We start from the raw sequence: 27,925 nt of genomic DNA, 5'->3' as shown, positions 1-27,925 counted from the left end.
CTGGTCAGAGGACCCTTCATAGAGATGTAATGCTGGAGACCTATAGCAACCTCATGTCCTTGGGTGAGCAAAGGTTATTTTTACTTGGAAGATCAAGTGCTTTTATTTTAGTAGACATTAGACTATTTATGTTATTTAGGGAGAAGATCCAGTCCATTCTCAGGTAAAAAACTGCTAGTAAAAAAGCCAGTCTAATTTGAGTCTGAGAGCATGGTCTTGTATGTCTTTCACACTAGTGCTTGAGCCACAATTCTATTTTCACTTTTGTTTTGCGGTATATTCTGTGTTTACATGCCCAGGTTGGTTTAAAGCCTACCTCTTCTGATCTCACCTCCTAACTGTAGGATTACAGGTGTAAGCCTTTGGACCATTACATTTTGTAAAAAAAAAAAAAAAGATTCCAGACCATGGGAAGTGTCATTGTTTTCTAAGGGAAACTTCAACTTCATTATATGTAACACAAGAGCTAATTTTATTCTCGTTTTTTAAGAAGGCAAATTAGTAGTTGGACAAAAGTTCTAAGCTATGATCCACTAATAGGAGACTGACTTCCAAGACTTGGGTAATTATTATAGGTAGATCTACAGTCTAGAATAGAGCATACATTACTACTGACAGTATGCTCTAGAAATCAGTAGGTGAAAGTGTGTATTTGTAAGCCAAACCTGATACAGGGTTTAGTGCTTCAAGCTACGAATCCTAGATACTCCGGAGTCTGACATCTAAAGGTTTCAATTTGAAACCAGCAGCTGGAGAAAAATGACCATGAGACTCTTATCTCCAATTAACCATTCAAAAACTAGAAATGTAGCCAAGATTCAAACTAGTAGAATGCTTGCTTTTGGCAAAAGAGCTGAGTTCAAGCCACACAGTTGGCAAAATAAACCCAAAGCTGGATGCTGCTCCACCAAGGAGCTGTTAAGAATTGAGAAACCATGGACTGGGAAGGTGGCTCAGTGGTAGAGGAATTGCCTTCCATGCATGAGGCCCTGTGTTCTATTCCTCAGCACCACATAAGCAGTGGTAAAAAAAGCCGGAATTGGCGATATGGCTCATGTGATACAGTGCTAGCCTTGAGCTGAAGATCTGCCAGACAGCGCCTAGGCCCAGAGTTCAGGCCCCACAACTGGATCCCCACCCCCCAAAAAACAATTGAGAAACCAGATTTAGGAGTAACCTTGTGAACAGGATGACTGCGACCTTACATTAATGATGACCCAGCAAGAGCAATAATTCTTCACAATTTCTTAACCACAGGGCACTGTGTTCCTAAACCTAAATTGATCATGATGCTGGAGCAAGGTGAAGATCCATGGATAATAGAAGCCTCAGACAAGAATTTTACAGGTGAGTTAAAGCATCTTGAATGGTGAAGATGGGTCCAGAGCCCAGTTGGTCTGTTTATCTTGAGCTGTACAGAGCGATAGTATTCCTAGTGCCCCTGAGTCATGTATGGAAGAGAACTAGGTGATCCTTTGTCTCAAGGAATTCTCAATCCAGAATTCACATGGAGGCAAACTGCATTTGGTGTGCCAGTGTATTTAATGTTTGCAATTCTCTTTGTCTGTAGAGAAGTCATTCATAAAGAGAAAACGACAATAAGAAATGTACAAAAGGAGATCCCATTTTCTTTTAAACTAGTATTATGCAGGTAGGAGGAAAATAGGAGAATGGTAGTGCTGCTATTCTCTCATCAGGACAATAGCTTATGAGTTGTGCTGGGCATAGAGTGACGTTCAGAATGGAAGCATTAAGAGTTTGTTGAAGAATAATTTCAGTAAATATTTCCTAGAAAAATCTGAAATACAGAAAAACATTATTTTCCATTGTAAAATGTCAGTACTACATTCATAGTTAGTAAGTTGCAGAGAAAAGTTTATATTCTGCATAAAACAATGCTTTGATATTTGAAAATGTTGTAAGAATTAAAATGTGAGAAAATACCTTTACAGTAAGGAATTTATGGATCTCATTTATGTTTTTGTCTATTTTACTGTTATGCACTTTAGATGTCCAAGAAATGGAGGATGTGATTAGCACCTGTCAGGAAAGTCACAATAAATATCTCTCTGAAGTAGCAGTCATGAATAGTAACCCAGGGGAGGAAAAAGTGAGACTTATAAGAAGTTTTAATTTGAGCTCAAAACAGAAGTCAGAACTGATTAAGAATAATGGGAACTCTTTAGGGATGAGGACAGAAAAGGTCACTGGGTGTCAGAACATGGGTGTTTTCAGTGAACCTGGTAAGATGTGTGCTGTATATAGTCCTCCTGTGTCTTCTGTAGTTGAAGAATATAAACAATGTAAAAGGTCTTTCACTGAGAAGACATACCCTATTGTCCCTCAGAGAACACACACAGGGGAGAAACCGTATGAAAGTAAAATGTGTGGAGAGATTTTCACTAGTATCCTACTGTCCACCAGAGAAGACACACAAATGAGAAACCTTTTGAATGCAACATGTGTGAAATGTCTTTTACCTCGAAGTCAAACCTTACTCTCCACCAGAGAACACACACAGGAAAGAAACCTAATGAATGTAACATTTGTGGAAAGTCTTTTACCTGGAAGTCAAGCCTCACTGTCCACCAGAGAACACACACAGAAGAGAAACCTTTTGAATGTAACATTTGTGGAAAGTCTTTCACCTGCAAGACATATCTTACTGACCACCAGAGAACACACACAGGAAGAAAACCTTATGAATGTAACTTTTGTGGAAAGTCTTTCACCCAGAAGTCAACTCTCACTGTCCACCAGAGAAGACACACAGGTGAGAAACCTTTTGAATGTAACATGTGTGGAAATTCTTTCACCAAGAAGTCAAACCTTACTGTCCACCAGAGAAGACACACAGGCGAGAAACCTTATGAATGTAACATGTGTGGAAAGTCTTTCACCCAGAAGTCACAACTTACTGTCCATCAGAAAACACAGAGGAAAGCAACCTTATGAATGTCATATGTGTGGAAAGTAATTCAGTCAAGAACTATATGATACTGTCCACCAGAGAGCACACACAGGAGAGAAATTTTATGAATGCAAGCTATGTGGAAAGTCTTTCACCCAGAACATACACCTTTCTGTCCATCAGAAAAAAACCCACCAGAGAGAAATGTTATGTATATAGCAGGCATGGAAATTCTTTCACCTGGAAGGCACAACTTAACATCCATCACAGAACATAAGGAGAGAAACCTTATGAATGCAACCAGTGTGGAAAGACCTGGAGATCACAGCTTAACACACATAAGTTGATTCACACAAATGAAATAACTTAGGATTGTACCAAATGGGAAAGTCTTTGATCTGTAAGAATATTGAAATTGCAATACAGAACCAATACAGGATAGAGACCATATGATATAGCAGATGTGGAGTCCTCGAACTACAAGACACAGCTCAGGGTTCATCACAGAACACACAAAACACACAGACACACAGACACACACACACCCTCACACACATAGAGGAGAGAAATCCTATGTAGGAAAAATAAATGGAAAGGTTTTCAAGAAAAAGTCCTAACTCAGTTTGCATCAGAGAACAGGCATGGGTGAGAAAATACAAATATAACAATTTTGGAAAGTCCTTTACCAAGTATTCATGGATCCAAGTTCATAGGACACACACAGTGGAATAATCTTAAAAGTATTACAAATGTGAATAAGGGAAACCATGGGACCTATTATTTGCAATATCAAGTATATGTATGAGTCAAGCAGAAAAGGTCAGATAATGTGATGTTGGGAAAATGAACCCTTAGCTATGTATTTAAATGTTTTTTTTTCTTTCATGCATTTCTTTCTAATGCATTTATAAGATTATTTCTTTGTTGCTTTGTATGTCCCTCTCCCACAGTATAATCCCTGCTTTAGCTATATTTGATATCGGTATAATTTGTGGAGGAGAAGGTGAAAAACAAGTCGTTTAAAGATACAGGTGGACCCGTTGCAACAATGAGAATTACAAGTCGTCATGTCAAAAACGAACTTTACAACTTTGGTGAGGGGGGTGGGGAGGATTGGGGGTGGGGCCTGGGGGAGGATGGGAAGGGATGGGAAGGGGAAGCAAAGGAGAGGCTACAAGGCTTGATAAGAAATGTACTCATTATCTTGCCCATCTAATTGTAACCCCTCCGTACAGTATTTTCACAATAAAAAATAAAAAAAAAAGAGAAAATGTAGTCAAACTTGTTATGTGATGTAATGACACGGAGGAGGTTACATCTCATGAAGGTGTAGGATAGATTTGAACCAGATCACATCCTCATTAGTAACATTAAACTATCTCAACAAAATTTTCCTGGAATTGCTGAAATAGTGTGGTCACACTCACTTTCGTGTATTCTGAAGGAATCATTTACCTATATGTACTTAAATTACTCTCCATATGTACTTGTTGGACTACGTCATGGTCTTGGTCTTACTTGAAACTTAGGCTGTACTTTATGCTGAACTTTAGGTCTTTCTACTAATTTCTGTGTATTTTCTAAAGTACACTCACAAGATTTTTTTCCCTCTATTTTCTCTCTTTATTCTTGATTTTCTACTCACTAGTTTTGATTATTTTTCTCTTACTCTCTCTTTGTATCTCTATTAATTTTTTCTTACTTTCCTCATTCCCTCTTTCTTCCATATGTCTCTCAGTTGTTTCTTTTCTTGAAATCACCTATCTGGGAACTGGTTTTTCTTAGTGATCAGTTTTAATTTGCTGATGTGGTTCTTTTTTTTCTTGTGAAAACACAGTACTTTTATGTTTGACATTTTCCCTACCCATTGTATAGGAAAATTTTTTGCCAAGAGAGTTCTCGAGGATTCCAGAAACAAAGAAAATTAGAGAAACACAAAAACATAAACAGACTTAGGTGAAACCAGAGGTCTGGAGGCTCTCTGACACTTGGTCCCTGGGTGCCAGCAAGCAAGCATAGTTGCTTGAGTTCACACAGGGAAGGTTCCCCTTGATAACATGCTAAAATGAAGTATCTACATTTATTTTACAATCAGACCCACAACAGTTTGTGAGGGATACATGTTTCCTTATTCTCCTGAGACAGAAGACTGCTGCCCAGAGAAAATGCAGACATGAAGTTCACCTTACCTAGCCTTCAAGGTCAACAGCATCTCAGTTTCAGCTGCTATCTTTCCAAAACTAAGGAAAAGGCCTGTAATCTGATCTCTTAACCCTCTCCAGAATTCTCTTTTAAGCCTTCAGCTGCCAGCTCTCAGTGCTCTCAGGGCTCTCAGTGCTCTCGGGCTGGAGTTCCAACCTCTCAAACCTTTTCCCCCTTCAGCTCAACGTCAGAGTTCCTTACAGAAAAGTACGTCCTTCCCCCAATTGATATACTACAAGAAAATGTGATTCTCCTGATTGTGATATTTTTTGTCTAAGTTCATTTGATGTAGTATGGTTTTGTTTTTCCATCCCACGACTTTTGAATATTTTCATTCACTGCCAGTGTAAGATAGGAACTGGTTTTGATATAAAAAAAAAAATACAGTGACAGGTGTTCTCTATTAGAAATATCACTTGTTGCAAAATCTCAGAGATGTTTGCTCAGTAATTGATTTTGATCTCTGAGGAATTTCGCTATTAACTAACACAAGTGGAAATATATCCTTAGGGATCTAGTGGAGAAATAACTCAGGAATATGTGCCGCTTTTGATCATTTGCTCATCTTTATCATTTTTGTCATCTTGAATGTTCCTTGAACCTCTATACATCTGCCTCCACCTTCCATGAAGGCCTATTGAAATGAAAATCTTGTAAAGGAATATTTTATTCCCCTCCCACCTATATTTATTATTGTAGAATGTAGGCAGGGTATACAAAACTTCGTGGTAGCAGTTCTTTTTTATGTAGGAAGGAAATACCAGGGTATCTATGACCACATTTCAATATTTAGTATTTAAACAAGAAATGGTTAATTAGGATATTTTTATGTGGAAACTAAATCACATCTTATAAGGACCAAATAAATCATCAACTACTTTCTGGAGTAGTGTTATTGTTTTTAACATTCATGGGGACACTGTGCTGTCATAGACCTACTAATGTGCTATGTTATGTATACCATGTGAGGTCCTGAATGTATTCTGTTTGCTTTTGAGAGCACTTGTTAATAGAAGATCTAAATAGGGTTTATATTGATGGAGAATATGTAAATGCAGGAAAAGTATTTGTTTAATTCATTTTCAAACTGATAAGTACTAAAAGTTTATCAAAATATGATAATATCATCTTTCAAACACCTCATTAGAATTAATGTTGTCATGGTAGATTATTATCTCCTTAGAATTGTGATCTTGTCTCTATTGCTAGCAGCAGAAATGTGTTTGCATGCATTAGGGAAACTGTAATTTTTTAATGGTCTTGGGGCTTAAATTCTGGGGTTGGCTGTTGTCCCTCAGCTCTTCAGGTCAAGATGAGTGCTCTACCACTTGAGTGACAGTGCTACTTTTAGTTTTCTGTTGGTTTATTGGAGATAAGGGTCTCACCGACATTTCTGAATGGGCTGGCTTTGAGCCACATTCCTCAGAACTCAGCCTCCTGAGTAGCTAGGATTACAGTCATAAGCCACCAGGGCACTGCAGATCTTTGTTGTTTAGTGACTAGGTTTATATATTTTCCAGAATTTCTAATTTGCTATTTAATTCTTCCAGTGAATAGATAACACAGCAAGCTGCAAACATTTTATGTAAGACAAAAGCATACCTGCAGCATAATGAAATTCCAGGTTGGAATTCTCATAACCCAGGTCTAATTTCTTGATGGAAATGTGCCAATACAGAAGCTGATGTCATTTGATGATGTGGCTGTGGACTTCACCTGGAAGGAGTGGCAGGATCTGGATCCTGGTCAGAGGACCCTTCATAGAGATGTAATGCTGGAGACTTATAGCAACCTCATGTCCTTGGGTGAGCAAAGGTCATTTTTACTTGGAAGATCAAGTGCTTTTATTTTAGTAGACATTAGACTATTTATGTTATTTAGGGATAACATTCCAGTTCATCGGAAGTGTCATTTCTTTCTAAGGGAAACTTCAACTTGATTATATGTACCTCAAGAGCTAATTTTATTCTTATTCTTTAAGAAGGCAAATCAGTAGTTGGACAAAAGTTCTAAACTATGTTCCACTAATAGAAGACTGACTTCCCAGAGTTGGAGTGATTATTATAGGTGGATCTACAGTCCAGATAAAATATACATTACTACTGACAGTATGATCTGGAAATCAGTAGTTAAAAGTGTGTATTTGTAAGCCAAACCTGATATAGGGTGCAGTGCTTCAAGCTTGGAATCCTAGATACTCCCGAGGCTGAAATTGAAGATTTTCGTTTGAAGCCAGCAACTGCAGAAAAATGACCATGAGACTCTTATCTCCAATTAACCATTCAAAAACTAGAACTGTAACCAAGGCTCAAACTAGTAGCATGCTAGCTAGTAGCATGCTAGCTTTGAGCAAAAGAGCTGAGTTCAAGCCACACAATTGGCAAAATAAACCCAAAGCTGGCAGAAACTCCACCATGGAGCTGTTAATTGAGAAACCAGATTTTGGAGCAATCCTGTGAACAGGATGTCTGAAACCTTACAGCAAAAATGACGTAGCAAGAGCAATAGTTCTCCACTATTTCTTAATCACAGGGCACTGTGTTCATAAACCTAAATTGATTGTCAAGCTGGAGCAAGGTACAGAACCATGGATAAGTGAAGCCTCAGACAAGTATTTCACTGGTAAGATAAAGCATGTTGAATGGTGATGTTGGATCCAGAGCCAGTTGGTATGTTTATCTTGAGGTGTACCAAGCAATAGTATTCCTAGTGCCCCTGAGTCATGTGTGCCAGAGATCTAGGTGATCCTTTGTCTCAAGGAATTGTCAATCCATTATTCTCATGGACAGAAACTGAATTTGGTGTGCCAGTATTGTTAATGTTAGTAATTCTTTTTGTCTTTAGAAAAGTCATTCTAAAAGAGAAAATGACAATGAGAAATGTACAAAAGGAGAAATCATTTTCTTTTAAACTAGTACTATGCAGGTAGGAGGAAAATAGGAGTATGCTAGGGCTACTATCCTCTGATAAGGACAATTTCTTATCAGTGTTGCTGGCCATGGAGTGGAATACAGAATCGTAGCTTTAAGAGTGTGTCGCTGAATAACTTCAGTAAATATTTCCTTGATAAAAATAGAAAAATTTGAAATACAGGAAAACATATTTTTCCATTGTGAAACATCAGTACTACTTTCTTAATTACTACATTGTGAAAAAAAAGTATATATTCTGCATAAAAATGCTTTGACATTTGAGAATATTGAAACAGAATGGGAGAAAATACCTTTACATTAAGGAATTTATGGATCTCATTTATGTTTTTGTCCATTTTTCTCTAACATTTTAGATGTCTAAGAAATGGAGGATATGATTATCACCTGTCAGGAAAGTCACAATGAATATCTCTCTGAAGTAGCAATCATGAAAAGTAACCCAGGGGAGGAAAAATTGAGATTTATCAAAACTTTTAATTTGAGTTCCATACAGAAGTCAGAACTGATTAAGTATAATGGAAAATCCTTTGGGATGAGGACAGAAATGGTCACTGGTGTCAGAACATGAGTGTCTCCAGTGATCCTAGTAAGATGTGTGCTGCATATAGTCCTAGTGTCTCTCCTGTAGTTGAGGAATATAAACAATGTGACACCTGTTTCAGCCAGAAGACACGCCTTGCTTTCCCTCAGAGAATTCACACAGGAGAGAAACCTTATGAAATTAACATGTGTGGAAAGTCTTTCACCTCGAAGTCAAACCTCACAAAAATTGAAGTTAACAAAAAAATAAAACCATCTGCCACTTGAGCTACAGAATCACTTCTAGGCCCTGAGAGGAAGGAAGTATGGAAGGATGGAAAGAAGGAAGGAAGGAAAGAAAGAAGGAAGGAAGGAAGGAAGGGAAGGAGGGAAGTGAGAGAGGGAAAGAGGAAGGAAAGGAATGAGGAAGAAGGAAGAAATAAACTTTTTAAAAGTAGAATATTTAATTTTTGGTGAATGTGAGAATTATTCTTTTAGAGGTGGGGCTCAAGAAAAATGGCTTTTACAAAAAGCAAATTCTTGAACTGTTTACAAAATGATAAAGAGGATGTAACAATTTATAAATTGATTTACTAATTCAGTAATATTAAGTAATGAGGTCAGGTGTGGCTGGTGCCCTATTGGCCACATGGTGGATGGTGGGGTCTGGCATCTTGTCTTCATGCAGGGGGAAGGAAATTCCCCCATCCATCACTTGCCACCCAACTGATGGGTGTGGCTGGTTCCCTGGAAGCAGGGGTGAGCATTTGGCTGATATGTTACTCAATCTGTTAGTCCAGTGCCTGGAACTGGAATTTCCTGTGGAGCTGACTCCTGCTTAGGCCCTATTTAGGCTGGACCAGCAGTGGCACTAGATGCCATGGTGCATGTCTCTGTGATCATGTCCTGTGTCCTGTCTCCTGGCTTGTCTCTGGTCATCATAGTGTGTCAATTCAGCACTCTCTTGTGCTGATTGCTTTTTTTTTTTCTTTTTTTTTTTAGATTTTCACTGTATTGGGTTTTTTAATTTATTTTTTATTGTAAAAATACTGTATAGAGGGGTTACATTTACATGGGCAAGATAATGAGTAAATTTCTTATCAAGCATTGTAGCCTCCTCCTTTGTTTCCACTTCCATCCCTTCCCAGCCTTCTGCCCCCTCACCCAATCCTCCACCACCCCCTACCAAAGTTGTTAAGTTCGTTTTTGACATGACAACGTGTACTTCTCATTGTTGAAATGGTTCCACCTGTATCCTTATTTTGCTGATTGGTTTCTTAGTGTTGTTTTTATTCTTTTTTTTCCTTTCTGTCCTGATTCCATGCTGTCTAAGTGTATTTGTGGACTACAAGTCTTTGTTACCTCAGGCTGCTTGCAGACTGCTACCTGTGTAATAAAGACTCCAGTTTTCCATGTTCCCAAATGTGTCTTCCAACAACTATACTGTCTTCTTTTACAGAAACACAAAGGTTGACCTAACATTAGAATTTCTAGAACCAAGATAGATGCCACTGTATAGTTATGTAATTAAAGATATCCTGGAGGCATTTAGAAAAAATATCTGTTACATCAGAAAGTGCTTAATTAGTAAACCAAGACCAAGACTCCAGATCCTATAAATGCCAGTCATTCTAGATATGTCCAGAGCTGTTTGGTTACATGAAGAGCTCTATTTTCACACTTTCATGAAGAAATGTTTTTGTGCCAATATGAGGTGTTGAACTCAGGAGCTGAGTTGAAGCCAGTCATACCTGGCTTCAAAGGAGATTCTCTCCTCTTGGCCTCCATAAAAGCTAGGAATCAAAGCATGAGCCCTGTGGGCTTTTCTGAAGAAATTTCTCTCTGGGAATAAGAGGTTTCATTCAGTGCTTCGCCTCCGGCTTCCTGTCCCTTCAACAATTTCGGTATTTATATTTATTTTTCAAAGAGAATCCTTAAATCCTGGCCAGGGTTCCATTTACGAGATAAGGACAGTGGACTTCACATTGCCAGATTTAGCTAGGTTGCTAGCTTAACCCCTTCCCTCACACTGTTCACCTGTCTGCTTATCTACTGAGGCCTACTTAAAAAAAATAGGGGGATTGGGAGGCCCTTGGCTTCCTAATTGTAACACACACACACACACACAAACACACATTTTTAGTTTCAGCTCATTCTAAAAGCTCCTATGTCCTGAGAAGAGAAGTGGTGAACCATGACTTGGGTACATATCCACCCTAGACCTAATCACTAAGAGTGGGTTAAGTTATATAGTTTTTCAGAATGTCAAAGGTCCTACCACAAGGTTAATCCTGTAGCAATATCCAAAGTTAGGCTTTAGAAAATTCTGCCTTTGTTCAAAGATTTCAACTCTAAATTAGATTATTTTCAATAGCCATTCATTGAATGTTACTGGATAAAGTATACAAACATAGTCATATCTATGTTACAGAACATTGTGATATCATCAGCAGGGGCAGTTCATATGACCCAAAGTCATGACCCTGAAGAGTCTGCTCTCCAGGAATCTAAGTATTTAACCAAAAACCTCCAGTTCCCAAGCAATCTTGATCCCAATGAGAGAGCAGGATATTAGGTGAATCCTTCTTTCTTCCTGAGGTTAACCTGGAATGAGGCATCTCAGAGTGACTGGAAGGGACAGAAGCTGGGATACTGAGCACAGTGTGTACTGAACAAGGCTATCATAGGATTTTCACTAGAACCTCAGGTCCCACCCAAGGCCTCCTTCCATTACATTGAGCACTTATATCTTTATTGTTGTCCACCTCAAGGTCATTTTCCTCCCATAATAAGCATAGTATTAAGTGTACATTTTTCCTGCTCCTTTGAGAAACATCTTACCCTTACCTCTCTTTTCAGTTTCCTCAATGAATTGTGAGGTTCTTTTACATTTTTTTCTTTCAGTTTTCTTGTTCAGAAACTTCCTTATATGAAGTCCCTGTTATAGAGTTGTCAGTACTTTGAGAAAATCACTACCTGGGGCATCCACAGCTAACCATCTTTTCTTCACTTGTCCATGGGGTCATGCAAAACCAAGCCAAATCTTTATATGTGCATTCTAACTTAAATGTTTGTTACCAATAGTTTGATGTGGAGACTTCATCAGGTGTGTTGGAAGTTGTCTGGGCTCATAGTCTAGGCCAGAACTCAAAATGGAAGGTACAGGAAAGGAAAGATTGGTGAGGAGCCAGCCGAGGAGAGGAGTGCAGTGCCAAAGTCTTCATGCAATATGCAAACCTGGCAAGCCCCTTGGAACAGGAGTGAGGAGCCCAGAAGAGGGCCTGTGCTACCCATCAGTACACCACCAGCACCACATGGCAAATCTAGCATGGGACATAGTGTGCCCAGGTTTCAGAAGGGCTGACTGTTCACACAGGGACCTGTTAGCCAAGTTAAGCCAGTGGCCTAATGTAATTGTCTTGTCTTATGTAGATGATACAATTGCTGTGGACAAGAAGAATTGTTAGTAAAACTATTATCTGATGAACTAGTTAAAATTCTTCAGGATATGTGTGTGTGTGTGTGTGTGTGTGTGTGTGTCCTAAGAAGAAAACAAATTGAAAAGTAGTTCAGAGAGAACTCAAATGACAAGAGTGTCAGACTTAAGTCCTCAGCAAGATAGATCCATTACAATCACAACCAATAAGTGAAAAGGAAAGGTTTCCTTCACTTATTTTTACCTACCTTCACAAAGCCCATTGTGTTCAAGATAATAAGAACAGAAATGTATGTGTTGATGCTTACTGTTGTACAACAGCCAGTTTACAAGTGACAGCAGAGGCATAGAGTCTCTTCTGTATGCGGCCCCTGCACTCACTGGAAAGGAGGACAGTAGTATTGAAAGTGAACTAAAGTCACTTGTAAGTTTGTCTTTTAAATTGCAGGGGAAGCATTGACTAAATGAGCAGACATTTTGTTTTGCTGGTCCTTAGGCTTGACCTCAGAGGCCAGGTGCTGTCCCTGAGCTGCTTTTGCTAAAGTGTAGCATTCTACCACTTGAGCCACAGCACCACTTCCAGGTTTTCCTGTGCATGTGAACCTGAGGAATAGAACCCAGCTCCTCATGCCATGCAATACAAGCCCTGTACCACTTCACTACCTTGCTTGTCATATAAGAATAGGCTGGTATGTAGTATCCACCTTCCATGTGCAAGTCCCAAGGTTCAATCCTCCAAAGTGAAAGGAAGAAAATAGAAAATGGAATGACATTAAGTATACAGATACAAGAACAAAGAAAAATAGAAGAACAAAGGCAATGAGCAAGCATTTAGGTTTTTGTTTGTTCATGATTGTTTCTTTTTTCTTTTAATTGTTGGCTGTGGGGTTTAAACTCAGGAGGGCTTGGCATATTCCCCTATCTTTCCACTAAAGGCTGGCATGCTACCACTTCCCGCCAGAATGTCACTTCTAGTTTTCTGGCATTTAATTGGTGATAAGTCTCAATGAATTTTCTGCTAATGTGATGCTGAGAAATGGAACCCAGTGCCTCATGTAGCAAGGCAAACACTCTACCACTGAGCCACACTCCCAGCCCTGCCTCCTTTCTTAAAACTGTGTGGTTGGGGCTGGCAATGTGGCTTAGTGATAAAGTGCTTGCCTAGCATGCATGTAGCACAGGTTTTGATTTCTCAGTACTGAATAAACAACAACTACCAAACACCCCTAGAAGCACTGGTTTTGTAACTCAAGGGGTAGAGTGGTAGCCTTCAGCATAATGAAATTCAGGAACTGTTCTCACACCTTAAGTTCAAGCCCCAGGAATGTCAAACAACAACAACAACAAATGAGCAAATGAAAACAAAAAAACCAATGTCAACAAGTTTCATTGATAAACACACCACACACACACACACACACACACACACACACACACACACACACACACACATACACACACACTTTTTAAAACCATATTCACCTCCTATACCATGTCTGCTTACCCTCCCTGATCCAAATGCTACCTACATCCATAGGAGAATTTATTCTATGTTTCTTTTGCTTTTGCATTCTCAAAAAATTATTGTTAAGGTGATACATATACATATGTATGTATACGTACATACATATATGTCTATATATACACATGTGAGTATATGTATACATACACATGTGTATGTATACATATATACATATGGGTATTTATACATATATATGTATGTCCAAGTTCCATTAGCCAGGTATTCATTTCATTACTTGATTGATTACTCGATTGATTTCATTACTTATTGAACAATATGCATTTTTGCACAATTCCACCCACTTTTTAAAAAGCATTTATTTCTATATATCACAGTAAAACATACTAATATTAGGTATTGATCTCATTGTCCCAGTGCTGTCCCTGACCATCTTTTATCTTAAGGATTTATCACGAGCCATCTATCAATTTCTACTTCTGGATTTTTAGGTGATTAATTGTAGATAAGAGTTTCATTGACCTTTCTGAAAGGGCTAGGTGAAATTAAGTCCTCAGGTCTCAGGTTTACCAACATGAGACCCTTGTGTATAGCACCTTTAAATAGTATTATATGCACTATGTTATTTGTGGTATGTTTTTTCTTTTCATCATTCACGTGGCTTGATCTCTGGGGTTGGGCTCTGTCCCTCAGCTCTTCAGCTCAAGGCTACTGCTCTACTACTGGACCCACAGCACCACTTCCTGATTCTTCTGTTTACGTGGTGCTGAGCAACCTAACCCAGGGCCTCATGCATGCAAGGCAAGCACTCTCCACTGAGCCACCAAGTGTTCACATTCACAATTCTTAAGATCAGGAGTGTTACAGATTTCAAGGTGGGGCATTTTCTGTGTGTTTTGGGATTTGGACTGTCCTCATACACCTTAGTGACTGAATATCCTGCCTTAAAAATTTCAAGTTTTCTGGGGCTGGGAAGGTGGCTCAGTGGTAGAGCGCTTGCCTTGCATGCCAGAAGCCCTGGGTTCGATTCCTCAGCACCACATAGCAAATGAAAAAAAGCCAGAAGTGGCGCTGTGGCTCAAGTGGTAGGGTTCTCAGCCTTGAGCTGAAGAGCTGAGGGAAAGCGCCCAGGCCCAGAGATCAGGCCCCACAAGCAGACCCCCCCCCAAAAAAAATTTTCAAGTTTTCTATTTCATATTATTTCATTAGAATATAATCTGAATTTAAAAAAGAGCATTGTAACTGGGCTATGATGTCTAATAGCTGTAATCTTAGGTATTCAGAAGGCTGAGATCTGAGGAAAGTTAGTATTATCCTCAACTTTAGTCCTCAGCTCCACCCAGACCTGAGCTCCTCCCAGACCTAGAGTTCCCTCCATACAGCTGGCCACTCCCTCTCTCATCTCAGACTCACCTGAGCACGTACTTAACTCACTTCCTGCCCCCCAGATCCTGTTGCAACCTGAAGAGGGACAAATGCTTGTGCTCCCTGTCCTGGGAAATATGGTCCTTCTAATAAACCTTATAATAATCTTTCTCTTGTGTCTGCTTGTGGTCCCCTGGGATGGACATGAAGGAACCCTACAAGGATCACAGATTGAAGCCAGGGGGATCTGAAAGTCTGAGAGACTTATACACTACCAAAGTAGTGGGAATTGCAAATGTGGCTTAAGAGGTAGAACATTATCACTGAACCAAATAATTTCAAGGTCAGTTTCCAGACCTTGAGTTCAAGAATCAGGACAGGCAGACACATATCAAGGGCATTGAATTGTATTCAAATTATATTTTAACAATTGTTGTTGGTGTACATGTATAGGAAATCTCTCTCATTTTTTTTGTCAGTGTGGGGCCTGAACTCTGAGCCTGGGCACTGTCCCTCTGACCTTCAGCTCAAAGCTAGCACTCTACTACTGGAGCCACAGTACACTGCTGGCTTTTTCTGCTTATGTGGTTCTGAGGAATCAAACCCAGGGCGTCATTCACACAAAGCAAGCACTCTATCACTGAACCACCTGCCCAGCCAGGCTCTCTCATTTTAAGTGATGTAAAATAGCCTAATTATATTGGTGGAGAAATTGTAATTTGTCAGAACAGACACATTAATTGGAGTATATCTGTGCCAGCAGTATTTTGAAAGTTTCAAAAGCCATAGGAAGTGCAGAGGAAGAAAAGTGGATCAATATGTTTATATAAGACATTTTCAAGGAATGTTTACCATTCATTGGCTTCAATTCACAAAAAGCAAGTTTATGAAGTCACAAGGGTGAGTACCAGAATCTCTAGGGTCAGGAAGATAAACGCACAACTCCTGACTCTCCTTGTCTCGAAAATCAGAGGTTTGTCAGCCACTTTCTGGCACCTGGAGGAACAAGTGCTAATGGCAGCACAAACCTATGTGCCCATAAAATATCATCTACCCCAGACTGGGGAAAGATGGGAAGGGCAGACTCTGGCTAGGAGGCTCAGATTGCTTCATGTTTCAGCTCACAAGTTCCCCTGAAAAAGACAAGCTGGGCTTCTACCTTTGGCTCTGACTATGGAGTGCAAAGCTGTACTTCAGAGCACTTCCAGCAGCAAGGCAAAGGGAAAGAAACCCGAATTTGCAAACTAAAAACACCAACAGTGGGCAAGGAGGCACTGGCGCCTCTTTCTCCCTCCCCTCCTCCCCCGATTCATCCTCCTCGCCCCTCCCCCGTCCACACACACTTTCAAAGGATCTATGTCCCTATAGAAACTACAATTCCCAGAATGCGAAGCACAATTCACCTAGAGGAAGTGGGCTTGTTACAGGGTTTTGACTGGCACAAGACACTTGGTCCTAAGTGTGCAAGGATGTATGGGGACCTTTCTCTTCCAGCTGCGGGAATTTAGGTGAGTTTCTTCTTGAAAATTCAGTTTACCCAGCTGGGAAGGTGGCTCAGTGGTAGAGTGCTTGCCTTGCATGTTCGAGGCCCTGGGTTCTATTCCTCAGCACCACATAAGCAAAAAGAAAAAAGCCGGAAGTGGCTCTGTGGCTCAAGTGGTAGAGTGCTAGTCTTGAGCTGAAGAGCTGAGGGACAGTGCCCAAGCCCAGAGTTCAGGCCCCATGACCGGACCCCAAAAAAAAAAAAAAAAAGTAAATCAGTTTACCAACATAAATATTGTGAGACCAATTATAAACACAAATGTATTAAGAAAATTGCATAATTGGGATTTTTAATTCTTAGTTCTTTTAATATAATTGAGGTTATGAAACTACGTAGATTTTATATTTGTTTTTGTTCAAAAAGTACATTCTGCTGGATGTAAATTATGTCTCTGTTTTTCCTTAAAGTTTTGAATATCACCCCTCTCACTTTACAAAGGTATTTGCAGCTGGGTGCCAATGGCTCATGCCTGTAATCCTAGGTACTCAGGAAGCTGAGATATGAGGATCCCAGTTCAAAGCCAGCCTGGGAGAAAAGTTCATAAGTCTTATCTCCAACTAACTACCAAAAAAATGGAAGTGGCCTTGTGGCTCAAGTGGTAGAGATCTCACTTTGAGCTGAAAAATGCAGGGACAGTGCTCAGGCTGGGTTCAAGCCACAAGACTGATCAAAAAAAAAAAAGTACTTGCAGACAGTAAACTGATTAATTCTGGCATCATCTTCCCCTGTTCTAATGTATATACTGGAATAAAATAACAGAATTTAAAGACAGATATACTTTATAATCGTTGAATTAAATTGACTTGTCAAATTCTACTCATTACTTTCCCAGAAACTCCCAAATTCCATCTATGAAATTTTAAGGAGTTTTTGGTTATTTGTGTCTGAAATTTGCCTTTCCTTATTAAGTTTTTCACTCGTTTTGTTGTCGGTCCTGTGGCTTGAACTCAAGAGCTTGGGCACTGTCTGTGAGCATTTGCTGTGCTGTACTTGTCTTTCTTTTCTTAATTGCTTCAGGGACTAGTGAAAAGTTTCCTCCCACGGGTTTCTTAGAATATGTTACTCCTCCTCCAAGAATCTTCAAAAAAATGGTTGTCTAGGTAGATCAGGGTGAATGTGGGAGGAGGTAGAGTTCAGGGCAGGTCCAGGTTCATGTGAAGCTTCATTACTTGCTCCAAACCAGTCTGATTTTACTTTTCTGTTTTGCATATCCTATTTTGTTTTGATTTTCTACCTCTTCTCTGACCCTAGAAGTTCCTGTCAGCAAGTCTAGGCCACATATGTAGGGGTCTTCAGACTTGTCTTCCCAGACTGTATCTATTACACTGTGGAATAAATCTTTTGCCTCCCTCCCTCATATCAGACATGCTAAGCTTGTCTCTTAAGGGTTTGTTGTGATTGTTGATGATCCTTTCCCCACATCATGACTGGGAAGGATTGTGTAGCAAATTTTCATGCCTGATATTCAGTCCTCCAGTGTAAGGGTTTTCCATCCCTCTTTTATTGGACCTGAGCTATTCCTCATGAAAATGGAGATCATGAGGCACATTTGGATGTAAAGATGGCAACATTGCAGCACCTATAAAATATGAAGGAAGAATAATTCTTTCTTTCTGTAAAAGTTAAAAGTAAGTTACTGAGAGGCAAGGACATAAGGATCAGGTAAAAATGGCTGCTTCCTAGACTAGCTGTGTCCCATAGTTGTCATTGTTCTTGGTTACATTTTTCAAACATTCATTTCTAAGTATTATGTTTATTGTACTAGTATAAATAGAATTTATAAATAGAGAGTGCCCAAGCTCTGAGTTCAAGCCACAGGACCAAGAACAAAACAAAACATAAAATCCTTAAATGAAATGCAAAATTCAGAAAAAAACAAAAATTCATTTGATTAAATAGATAGAATTGGGGAGTTTCTGGAAAACTAATTGTTAGATTTTGTGAAATCCAAATCACCAGAAGTATTATGCTGCATATTTACATAACAATCTCACTATTTTATGCCAGTGTATACATTACAGCAATGGCAAATGACCCAGGTATAAGTTTAGTGGCTGCGAGTACCTTTGTAAAGTAAGAGGGGATGTATTAAAAAATTTAAGACAAAACAGAGATATAATTTACATTCAGCAGAAGGCAGGCATTGAATAAATAGAAAGGTATAAGCAAGGCCGTCTCATAACCTCAATTTCATTTTTAGAACTAAGAATCAAAAAGCCAATGTATCCAATTCTCCCCATATATATCCCTTTTCAGGGTGGTCTTATTATTTCAAGAGGAAACAGGGGTTTTCAAGAAGAAACTGAGTTTAACTGCCACAGCAGGGAGAGAAAAGTCCTAATGCACAGAAGCACACTTGTTCCCAGGTATGTAGCCAGGTGGCACCGAGCATTGTGGGAATTGTAGTCTCCATAGGGATATTTTCTTTGAAAGACCTGGGTTGTTTTGTGGAGGTGGGGCAGAAGATGCTTTTGTGCAAGCGTCTCCCTGCCCACCAAGGGCGTTTTAAGTCTGCCTCTTCCGGATTCTTTTCTTTGCCTTGCTGCTGGAAGTGCCCTGAAGTACAGTTTGGCCTTAGGGAGCCAGGAGGATGGCGCCCAGCTCTGTGCAGTGGAGCTTGGGAGCTGTAACTTCAACGAATCTCAGGCTTTGGAACTTATGTCAGGTAGGAACTGTGTAATTGCTGGGGGAGTCTCCCCTCCATGGGTTTCTGTTTCTTTTTCTGTTCGTATTAGTTTGGTGGGGTGTTAACTCTGGGCCTGCAAGCAGCATTGTTGAGCTCCTCAGCTCAGAGGGAGAGTTTTATACTTGAGCCAAAGTGCCTACTTCCCTCTCCATGCTTTTCTCCAGTCTGGGGTTGATAATTTGCTTGAGGTTCAGGAGTTTGTGCTGCCATTAGCCTCTGGGCCTTCACATGCAAGAACCTGATTCCCAAATGTCGGAGAGGAAGCTGGGTGATTGGCCAGACTAGGAGAGCCGGAGAGCTGTGCATTTGGACTCCAAGGCCAAGGGATTCTTCTCTTAACTCATGTGACTTTATTTGCTTTGCCCAGGTGTAAGAGGAGTACAGAAAGGATTCTAGTGAAATTGTGAGGTGTGTGCCTGCCTGAGTCCTCTTACACTGCAGTTGTATTTGGGGCTTCTGTTTTGTTTCTCTTAGAGATGTTTTATTCTGTTTGGCTTGAGTTTTTATTTTTCTGGCTTGAGTTCCCAAGCGTTTGTACAGGATTCTGTTTCTAGAGACAGTTTTACATGGGATATTGGAGTAGTGAGTACTGGGCCTGTACATTTAGCAATGTTTGAAGCAGAGCACCCTATGAATAGGAATCTCCATCCTCAATGAACAGACCTTGTCAGTTCTGGGAAGCCATATAAGCACAAGCAGAAAAGCACAGGAAGGGGAAGATGTTGCTAGCTTCCTTTGCCTTATGCAAAAATTGTTGCCACTTCCCTGAGCACCAGATTCACGTGGTACTCTTTCCTACACCACTCTCAATCACTTTTTGCTGTTGAAACATTTAAACTAATTTCTGGGAGTTGTGATGTGCTGGATTGAGGAAAAAACCAGAGCGTAGTTATCACAAGGTACCTGAGGCAGTGGTTTGAAATGGTGGGGCAATTATTTTGACTGAAAGTGTTTATTTATGTACTAATCCCTAATCATCTCGCTAATTATGCAGCCTGTTTCCACTAAGACTTTTAGTGTGTAATCATTGAAACTTATCTTAAAGGTGCCATCTGTGGATTTGCTAATGCTAGCTCTAATCAGTTGGTTGTGCCTGGTAATTCAGAAAGTGTTGGTCAGGGACCTTTGGTCTTATAAGAAAAATCACAGAAGAGACCTTGAGGTAATATGTCTTCTCAAGGTTGTATGCTTTGTAGATGTTGCCTATCATCAGTTGTGTCACTCCTATATTGTGTATTTTATGTTGTACATTTTTTTGCCCTGTATCTCCAGTAGGATGGCCAAGGTTCTTCCCATGACTCTTTAGGAAGTGACCAGTAGGAACTTCTCAAACTAGGGTTTACATCATCTTTACTCATGTTCCTGTGGCCAAAGCATGCTAAATGTCAAATTACAAGTCATTGCATAGGGGTGCAATGGGTACAGTGAAACTTGCCATTTGACAATCATTAATGAAATAATATCACACCAGAAATATGTTCTGTATATATTTTCCTTTATAACATTTAATAAAAAAACTACTGAGTTACATCAGACATGCATTCCATGGACTTTAAATATGTACATCAATGAGGTGGAACATAAATTCCAATAGATTCCTAGGATACCTTTGCATTAAAAGAAAGCAGTTCATACATCCTGAAGTACATTCAGTAATAACTACTTTTAGTGGAAATGTGATATGTTTTTGCTTTCAATTATTCATTTTTTGGGGGGGAAACTTTCATTTTTACAAATTTAGTGAGTACATAAACATGGAAATTAGTTGCTTTAATGATATCTATGTACCAGGAAATGGGCTGGATTTGTGTTTATAGGAGACATTAATGTTCTTGAGACATTAAAGATTCTTCACTTATTAGAAAGCTTTATGCTTTTCCAGACCATGTATCATGTTTGCAAAAGGAAATTTTGGGGCAAAATACTCACAGATTCTTTTGTGAATATGTCATTTGCGTTATATCTCAGCCATCCTTCCAGAATTTTCTGTTCATTGTCAGCAGCAAGAAAGAATGAAAGGATCTCTGGTGAGTTGTTTTTTTTTTTTCAATTTTTCTTATTTGTTTTCCATTCCATTATATAAACCTAAAGGTGTTCAAGAATTAAAAAACAAGGTGGTGGGAAGGTGGCTGAGTGGTAGAGTGCTTGCCTTGCATGCATCAGAACCTGGGTTCCAATCCTCAGCACACATAAGGAAAAAGAAAAAAGCCGGAAGTTGTGGCTCAAGTGGTAGAATGCTAGCCTTGAGCTGAAGAGCTGGGGGACAGTGCCCAGGCCCAGAGTTGAGGCCCTTCGACTGGACCCAAAAAAAAAAAAAAAAAGAATTGAAAACAATACTAGCTACACAGATTCAGCCTCAGGAACATATTCTTAAATCAGATAAAGATGGCTTGTAGATTTAGCAGATTAAATGGTTATATTCTTTCTAAGTTGAATGCAGATTTGCTTCAGAATGTCTATGTTTTGTGTTGTCATAAAGTTGATTCACACTTGTTATGTGATGTAATGACACCAAGGAGGTTATATCTCATGAAAGGTGAAGGATGGATTGCAACCAGATCACATCCTCAGGAGTAACATTAAACTATCTCAATGAAACTTTCCTGGAATTGCTGAAATAGTCTGGTCACACACAAATTCATGTGTTCTTAAGGAATGATTAACCTATATGTCCTTAAATTAATCTCCATATCTACTTTTTGAGCTACTTCATGGTCTTGGTCTTACTTGAAACTATATTTGTTGCTAAACTTTATGGTCTTTCTACAAAACCCTGTTTGTTTTCTAAAGTATCCTCACAAGATTCCTTTCCTATATATTCTCCCTCCATTCTTGATTTTCTACTCACCAGTGTTGGTTATTTTTCTATTCCTCACTCTTTGTATCTATCTTTGAATCATTTTTTTTTTACTTTTTGCATTCCATCTTTCCTCCATATGTGTCTCAGTTGTTCCTTTTCTTCAAATGATCTATCTGGGAGCTAGTTTTTCTTAGTGATCAGTTTTCCATTGCAGACGTGGCTCCTATGATTAGCATTTTTCTTACTCATTGTATAGGAAAATTGTTTCCTAGAGAGTTCTACAGGATTCCAGAACCAAAGACAATTAGAGAAACACAAAAACATAAACAGATAGACTTAGGGGAAATTAGGGTTTTGAAGGCTCTCTGGCACTTGGTCCCTGGGTGCCAGCAAGCAAGAATATTTCCTTGAGTGCACATAGGGAAGATTACTATTGATAACATGTAAAAATGAAGTATCTATAATAATATTACAATCAGAGCCACAACAGGTTGTGGGGGAAACATATTTCCTTATTCTCCTGAGACAGAAGACTGGTACCCAGAGAAAATGCAGACATGGAGTTCACCTTACCTAGCCCTCAAGGTCAACAGCACCTCAGTTTCAGCTGCTATCTTTCCAAAACTAAGGAAAAGGCCTGCACTCCAGGTTCTGAACCCTCTCCAGAATTCTCTTTTAAGCCTTCTGCAGCCAGCTCTCAGTGCTCTCAGTGCTGTCAGGTTGGAATTCCAACCTCTCCATCCTTTTCCCCCTCAGCTCAACTTCAGAGTTCCATACAGAAAAGTAGTTCCTTCCCCCAATTGATACTCTACAAGAAAATCTGATTTCTCCTGCTTCTGTTATCTTTGGTCTAACTTCATTTGATGTGGTATTCAGTTTTGTTTTTCCTTCCCACTATTTTTGGATATTTTAATTCACTGCCAGTTTAAGATTTGAAGTACTTTTGATAAAAAAAAATAATACTGTGATGAGTTTTTCTCTATTAGAAATATCACTTGTTGCAAAATCTCACAGATGTTTGCTCAGGAATTTATTTTGATCTCTGAGGAATTTCACTATTAACTAACAAAACTGGAAATATATCCTTAGCGATCTACTGTTGAAATGACTCAGGAATATGTGCCACATTTGAGCATTTGGTCATATTTATCATTTTTGTCATCTTGAGTGTTCCTTGAGCCTGCATAAATTAGCCTCCACCTTCCATGAAGGCCTATTAAAATGAAAATCGTGTCAAGGAACATTTTATTCCCCTCCTACCTAAATTTTGTATTGTATAATGTAGGCAAACTTTACAAAACTTCATGGTAGCAGTTCTTTTTTATGTAGGAAGGAAATACCAGGGTATCTATGACCACATTTCAATATTTAGTATTTGAACCAAACATGGTTAACCTAGGATTTTTTTTTCTTTTTTTTGGGGAGGTGGTCCAGTTGTGGGGTCTGAGCGCTGGGCATGGGTCCTGTCCCTCAGCTCTTCAGCTCAAGGCTAGCACTCTGCCACTTGAGTCACAGCGCCACTTTGGGCTTTTTCTTTTTGCTTATGTGGTGCTGAGGAATCAAACCCAGGACCTCATGCATGCAAAGCAAGCGCTCTACCACTGAGCCACCTTTCCAGCCCAACCTAGGATATTTTTATATGGGAACTAAATCAAATCTTATAAGGGCCCCAAAAATCATGAGCTTCTTTCTGCAGTACTGCTATTGTTTTTTAATATTCATGTGGACACTACTTTTCATAGATCTGGTCATGTTCTATGTTCTGTATTCCATGTGATATTCTGAATATGTTCTGTTTGCTTATTATAGTACTTGTTAATAGAAGATCTAAATAGGATGTATGGTGATGTAGTACATGTAAATGCAGGAAAAATATTTGTGTAATTCATTGTTACCCTAATATGTACTAAAATTTTATCAAAAAATGATAATATAATTTTTAAGATACCGCCTTAGACTTATTGTTGTCATGACAGATTATTGTCTCCTTAGAATTTTTTTTTTTGGCAGGGGGTCTGGTCCTGGTGCTGAACTCTGGGCCTGGGCGCTCTCCCTCAACTCTTCAGCTCAAGGCTATTGCTCTACCACCTGTGCCATAGCACCACTTCTGGCTCTTTTCTTTTTGCTTATGTGGTGCTGAGGAGTAGAACCCAGGGCCTCATGCATGCAAGGGAAGTGCTCTACCACTGAGCCACCTTCCCAGCCGTCCATAGAATTTTTACCTTGTCTCTATTGCTAGCAGCAGAAATGTGTTTGCATGCATTAGGGAAACTGTAATTTTTTATTGGTCTTGGGGCTTCAATTCTGGGCCTGGCTGTTGTCAATCAGCTCTTCGGGTCAAGGTGAGTGCTCTACCCCTTGAGTTACAGTGCTAATTTCAGTTTTCTGGTGGTTTATTGGAGATAAGTGTCTCATGGACTTTCCTGCCTGGACTGGCCTTGAACCTTGATCCTCAGAACTCAGCCTCCTGAGTAGCATGGATTACACGCATAAGCCACCAGGGCCCTACAAATCTGTGTATTTTAATGACCAGGTTTATATATTGTCAAATATTTCTAATTTGCTATTTAATTCTCCCAGTGAATAGATAACACAGCAAGCTACAAACATTTTATGTAAGACAAAAGCATACCTTCAGCATAATGAAATTCCAGATTGGAGTTCTCATAACCCAGGTCTGATTTCTTGATGGACATGTGCCATTACAGAATTTGATATCATTTGAGGATGTGGCTGTGGACTTCACCTGGAAGGAGTGGCAGGATCTGGATACTGGTCAGAGGACCCTTCATAGAGATGTGATGCTGGAGACCTATAGCAACCTCATGTCCTTGGGTGAACAAAGGTCATTTTTACTTGGAAGTTCAAGTGTTTTTATTTTATTAGACATTAGACTGTTTAGGTTATTTAGGGATAAGATTCCAGTCCATTGGAAGTTTCATTTCTTTCTAAGGGAAACTTCAACTTGATTATATGTAACTCAAGAGCTAATTTTATTCTCACTCTTTAAGAAAGCAAATCAGTAGTTGGAAAAAAATCCTAAACTATGTTCCACTAATACGAGACTGACTTCCCAGACTTGGAATGATTATTGAGGTGGATCTGCAGTCTAGATAGAATATACATTACAACTGATTATGATGTGGAAATCAGTAGTTGAAAGTGTGTATTTGTACACCAAACCCGATATAGAGTTTAGTGCTTCAAGCTTTGAATTCTAGATACTCTGGAGGCTGAAATCTGAAGATTTTGATTTGAAGCCAGCAACTGTAGAAAAATGACCATGAGACTCTTATCTTCAATTAACCATTCAAAAACTAGAAATGTAGCTAAGATTCAAACTAGTAGAATGCTATCTTTGAGGAAAAGAGCTGAGTTCAACCACACAATTGGCACAATAAAGGAAAGGTGGGGAAACTCTACAATTGGGCTGTTAAGAATTGAGAAACCCTGGTCTGGGAAGGTGGCTCAGTGGTAGAGTCCTTGCCTTGCATACTTGAGGCCCTGTGCTTTGATTCCTCAGCACCACATAAGCAGAAAAAAAAGCCGGAAGTGACGCTGTGGCTCAAGTGGTAGAATGATACCAAGACAGGGATTCTGATAAAGCTGCCAATTTTTATTTTTCACACAAGGGTATTTATATGCTTGGAATAAGTAAGCTTTTTCATTGGCCGAAGCAGCTGCAGGGTGCTTGCTTAGGGCAAGGTGAAAAGGTGGTTGTTAAGCTGTAGGGTGTTTACTTAGGGCATGGTGAAAAGGTGGGATTGTGTAGACTCAGCCTCAAGATGTTCCAGTGAGATAGTTCAGCCTATTATGTTGAGAGACTTAACTTTTGGCTCCCAACACTCCCCCCCCCCAAAAAAAATAACAATTGAGAAATAAGATTTAGTAGCAACCTTGGAAACAGGATGTCTGCGACCTTACATTAAAGATGACCCAGCAAGAGCAATAGTTCTCCAGTATTTCTTAATCACAGGGTTCTGTGTTCCTAAACCTAAATTGATTGTCAAGCTGGAGCAAGGTGCAGAACTATGGATAAGAGAAGGCTCAGAAGAGAATTTCACAGGTGAGTTAAAGCATCTTGAATGGTAATGATGGGTCCAGAGCCCAGTTGGTCTGTTTAACTTGAGCTGTACAGAGCAATAGTATTCCTAGTGCTGCTGAGTCATGTATGGAAGAGAACTAGGTGATCCTTTGTCTCAAGGAATTGTCAATCCAGAATTCACGTGGAGACAAACTGAATTTGGTATGCCAGTGTAGTTAATGTTAGCAATTCTCCTGTCTTTAGAGAAGTCCTTCTTGAAGAAAGAAACACAATGAGAAATGTAGAAAAGGAGATCTCATTTTCCTTTAAATTAGTATGATGCAGGTAGGAGGAAAATAGGAGTATGCTAGGGCTGCTATCCTCTGATCAGGACAATTTCTTGTCAGTGGTGCTAGGCTTAGAGTGAGATTCAGAATTGAAGCATTAAGAGTACATAGATGAATAATTTGAGTAAATATTTCCTGGAGAAAAAAAGAAAAATCTGAAAAACAGAAAACATTGTTTTCTATTGTAAAATGGCAGTACTACTTTCTTCATTACTACATTGTGTAGAAAAGTATATATTCTGCATAAAACAATGCTTTAATATTTGAAAATCTTGTAACAGAATGTGAGGAAATACCTTTACAGTAAGGAATTTATGGATCTCATTTATGTTTTTGTCTATTTTTCTATTATTCATTTTAGATGTCCAAGAAATAGAGGATGTGATTAGCACCTGTCAGGAAAATCACAATGAATATCTATCTGAAGTCCTGACTAGTAACCAAGGGGAGGAAAAAGTGAGACTTATAAGAAGCTATAATTTGAGCTCAAAACAGAAGTCAGAACTGATTAAGAATAATGGGAACTCCTTAGGGATGAGGACAGAAAAGGTCACTGGGTGTCAGAACATGGATGCTTTCAGTGAACCTGGTAAGATATGTGCTGCATATAGACCTCATGTGTCTTCTGTAGTTGAAGAATATAAACAGTGTGAAAGGTCTTTCACCGAGAAGACACACCTTATTCTCCCTCAGAGAACACAAACAGGAGAGAATCCTTATGAATGTAACATGTGTGAAAAGATTTTCACCTGTAAGGCATATCTTACTGTCCACCAGAGAATCCACACAGGAGATAAACCATATGAATGTAACGTGTGTGGAAAGTGTTTCACCCAGAAGCGAAACCTTACTGGCCACCAGAGAACACACACAGGAGAGAGACCTTATGAATGTAACATGTGTGGAAAGTCTTTCACCTGGAAGACACACCTTACTGTCCACCAGAGAACACACACAAGAGAGAAACCTTATGAATGTAACATGTGTGGAAAGTCTTTTTCTGGCAAGCCAGGCCTTACTGGCCACCAGAGAACACACATAGGAGATAAACCTTATGAGTGTAACATGTGTGGAAAATCTTTCACCTGGAAGTCAAACTTCATTGTCCACCAGAGAATACACACAGGAGAGAAACATTATGAATGTAACACGTGTGGAAAGTCTTTCACCCGGAAGGCATACCTTACTTTCCACCAGAGAACACACACAGGAGAGAAACCTTATGAATGTAACACGTGTGGAAAGTCTTTCTCCAGGAAGGTACAATTTACTGTCCACCAGAGAACACACACAGGAGAGAGACCCTATGAATGTAACTTGTGCGGAAAACCTTTTACCTGGAAGTCATCGCTCACTGCCCATCAGAGAACACACAGGAAAGAAACCTTATGAATGTCATATGTGTGGAAAGTCTTTTAGACAGCAGGTATACTTTACTCTCCACCAGAGAACACACACAGGAGAAAAACCTTACGAATGTAACATTTGTGGAAATTCTTTCACCAAGAAGTCAAGCCTTATTCACCACCAGTGAACACACACAAGAGAGAAACCTTATGAATGTAACATGTGTGGAAAGTGTTTCACCTGGAAGTCAAACTTTACTGTACATCAGAAAACACACAGGAAAGAAAGCTTATGAATGTCATATGTGTGGAAAGTCTTTCAGCCAGAAGCCA

General features: G+C 39.4%; 1 long non-coding RNA gene across 1 annotated transcript; it reads left to right on the top strand.

Annotated features, from left to right (window-relative positions):
- Positions 1–27: 27 nt before the first annotated feature.
- Positions 28–26,632, top strand: LOC122123248. The gene is made up of 3 exons (XR_006150359.1): positions 28–63; positions 7,646–7,735; positions 26,608–26,632. It is a non-coding gene; the product is annotated as an uncharacterized LOC122123248 (long non-coding RNA).
- The last annotated feature ends 1,293 nt before the right edge of the window (positions 26,633–27,925 follow it).

The sequence above is a fragment of the Dipodomys spectabilis genome, unplaced genomic scaffold (genome assembly GCF_019054845.1).
Source record: "Dipodomys spectabilis isolate Male_0828 unplaced genomic scaffold, ASM1905484v1 ptg000227l, whole genome shotgun sequence".
Lineage (NCBI taxonomy): Eukaryota > Metazoa > Chordata > Mammalia > Rodentia > Heteromyidae > Dipodomys > Dipodomys spectabilis.
This window is presented reverse-complemented; position numbering and strand designations above follow the sequence as displayed.